Consider the following 3345-nt stretch of genomic DNA (forward strand, 5'->3'; position numbering starts at 1 on the left):
ACGAACACAACTTACACATCACGCACACACACACACATCATTTGTTTATTTACACCCACACAAATCATTACCTTGCACCGTTCGATATTCAGACATTGTGCGAGAAGCGACCGCATTGCCGGGCCTGTCCCGGCTAGCACGACTGAAGGCCAGGGGTATGTAGAAATCGAGCGAAATGGGGGAAAAATCCCGAAGCAAAAATCCGTCATAAAAGCCATCACTTAGACGCGTTTTATGACGATTTTCAAATTTCGACAGCTTTTCGCCCATTTCTTCCATTTCGCCCCTTGGCTGTTTCGCCGCGATTTCTTTCAGTGTGTGCGTGTCATCTAGCATGAATGTGGCATTGTGCGTGTGATTGTTACCCTTTATTCAAAGTCACAGCTGAAAACATAAACATTCAGATTTCAAGGCGCAAAGCAGCATTCAAATTCGACTCAGCAGTTTCACCTGGAAAATAAATAAATAAAAGTAAGTAAGATTAAGTGCATGACAATGAATCAACTTATTATCATACTTACATAAAAAATAATAAAACGATTGATTATTTCAGCCAAAATATAATGTCGGAACCACCAAAGAAAGGGTGCCTTTTTGCACTGCAACAACTGCCTTCGGCTGTATTATGCTCCACAGGGGCGATTGTCCGTGTTTTTGGACCGCGAACGTCATCAAGACCGACGCCGGAACCGTCTCTTGCCCCCGATGCTGGTTCCATGGATATCGCTACGCGACCGGCAGGATCGGTGGAACAAAAGCGAGGATCGCAGCCGTCCACTAGTGCGACGCCGGTACCGGCATTTGTTCCCGCTGCAGGTTCCATGCGTGTCATTCCGCGGCCGGCAGGATCGTCTGCGACGTCGGAATCTTCTACTGCTCTCAATGCTGGTTCCGTGGATATCGCTACGCGTCCGGCAGGATCGATGGCACAAAAGCGAGGATCGCAGCCCTCAACGAAAGCGATACGTGGAATGATTCTTGTGCCTGCTAGTTCCGTGCGTATTGTTCCACTAGCGACCACAAGTGTGACGCCGAAATCGTCTGTTGCTTCAGCTGCTGGTTCATGCGTGCATGACTTTGCGCGACCGGCAAAAACGACTGTCGTGCATCAAGGATTCCGTCAGCCGTCACCAAGCATGACACCGGAACCGTGTGTTTCATCATCACCGGGATCAACATTTCAAGAAGAGCAGTCGTCAGCAAGCAGCATTCATCCGTCCACGGTATCTATTAATGTAAATAAGAACACAGAGTTAGTTCAAGCAAAAACAACTTGTCCTGGGCACGATTTTTGTTCACACTGTTTATTATTAAAACTGGATGCCCGAACCGCCCAAACGGCTGCGATAGTGAATGAAATTTCGGCCACAATACACCCGATGAAAGGCGTGCGACGCAATGCTCAAACCATCCCGATACAATATATAAGCAACGAAGAGTCACTGGACAGGTTTGAAGAGCATCTTACAGATGAAAATTTGTTTTACACCTTCATACAGCGTGCGGATGCTGAATTATCCAGCCAAAACGCGAAAAGCCGACTGCATGAAGTGTTGGATATAATGTTCGACAAACAATTTTTAGCCAAGTGTAGCTGGCTCGGATCGGGTGGAAGAAAAATAGCCTTCAAAAACTATGTACATACTATGCAATTTTTAAAAAATGTAGCCACAAACCACATGGGCGTAGAAGTAGATATAAACTTCGTAGAAATGTACATAAAAAAAAAGCTTGCATATGCTCCTAAAAGAGTAGCAATGCAAGGCATTAGAAAAACTTTCAGTCGCACAAGACGCACTATGTAAATTTATATTTAAGTTATTATTTAGTTTAAGTTTTATTTAGTTTTTATATTTCCTTTTGTAGTCTCTTAACGTTTTAATTTTTGTTTTTTTTTAATTAGAACGGTCGTATTGCCTTTTTCATATTTACCAAACATAGGTTTAAGTAGTGTATATATTTAATTCTGACTATCTTAATTTTATTCGTAGCTGCGTCCTGCGTATAGCAAAACGATCCAAATGGGATACGTTGTTCGATCCGGCCACGTGAAAGACTGCTGTCATATAAAATTATGACAAAAAATGTGATACGAAAGTAACACAAGCTGTGATAAATTAAACACTGACTAAAACCTGAAACAATCACGTAAACAACTAAGTCAATTATGTATGTGATAAAAGTAAATATTTAATATTGAAAGGTTCATCAGTATACTGATTGCCGCAAATACAATGTAATATACACCAGATTATATGTGATTATTATTTATTTTTTCGAAAACAATTACAATATTACTTTTTATTATAACATAACAATTGATAATTCAAAATATTACAGTTATTCATTCAACTAATGTCTGTATGAGAGGTACAAATACATAGTTCGTGTCGTCCGTTTTAATAGCTACTAATTTACACTTGATATCTGTTGATGAAAAAACTATCGATTCTATGGTAAGGTCGCTTGTATTTGCCTCATATATGTCTTTCATCATAGGCGAACAAAAGAATGTATGAGTTTCTGTCATTTTGTTAAATGCTGTCCCATAAATGTTAATCGTTGATCCTATTTTTTCTGCCTTACAATATTTAGCAATATATAAATCCTTAGTTAAAAACCAATTACCTTGAGTACATGGATATAGACGCATATTATAATTTACATGCAATGTTACTCCACTACGTCGATATCCAGAAAATAGGAAACACGTGCCGCACTGTGATGTTTTCCTTCTACTGTACATTTTTGGCACCCATGTTTATGATTGAAGTATGCAACACCTAAAAGAAAAAAGATAATTAATATACTGTGCTAGTTATGCGAAAATTACATTATGTAAATGCTTCTCTAACTTACCTTTTATGAACGCACGCGCTGGTGAATCTGCGATGATAGCTCTAACGCGTATTTGGATGAGCTTATCGGCTATGACGAATGATGGCTAATTGGTTCCGGATCTGGAATGCAAAAGATGGATATTAATATTGCAATTAAATATGCTTTCATGTAGTCAATCTTGTTCTTACCTTCATACGTGGTTGCTGCAGGAATGATGTTAGCACCGAATGAACTGCTCTCGCCAAATAATTCTGCCTCTAGTTTAGCGTTATTAGCTTTGATAATCTTGCTGGTTTGGCCGGTTCGACGCATTCTTTTGACCGACATTGTTACACTTCGAACACTACTACAAGGAATGCACTTGAGAAATGTAAGCAATTTGCGTCACTTAATCGCAAACGTATGTAAGTTGCTTGATAGTTAACGCAAAGCTAGAACAAATTCTCTACACACTTGTTCACTATTTTTTTTCACTCAGGAAGTTTGTAACACTGTCACGCGCGC

The 3345-nt window shown here is 39.8% G+C and overlaps 1 long non-coding RNA gene across 1 annotated transcript; it reads right to left on the minus strand.

Moving 5' to 3' along the window:
• Positions 1-349: 349 nt before the first annotated feature.
• Positions 350-3321, minus strand: LOC118516597. Its single transcript, XR_004907953.1, has 4 exons — positions 3030-3321; positions 2860-2960; positions 522-2783; positions 350-450 (listed from the first exon to the last, which is right to left on the minus strand). It is a non-coding gene; the product is annotated as an uncharacterized LOC118516597 (long non-coding RNA).
• Positions 3322-3345: the final 24 nt, after the last annotated feature.

The sequence above is a fragment of the Anopheles stephensi genome, unplaced genomic scaffold (assembly GCF_013141755.1).
Source record: "Anopheles stephensi strain Indian unplaced genomic scaffold, UCI_ANSTEP_V1.0 ucontig348, whole genome shotgun sequence".
Taxonomy (NCBI): Eukaryota; Metazoa; Arthropoda; class Insecta; order Diptera; family Culicidae; genus Anopheles; species Anopheles stephensi.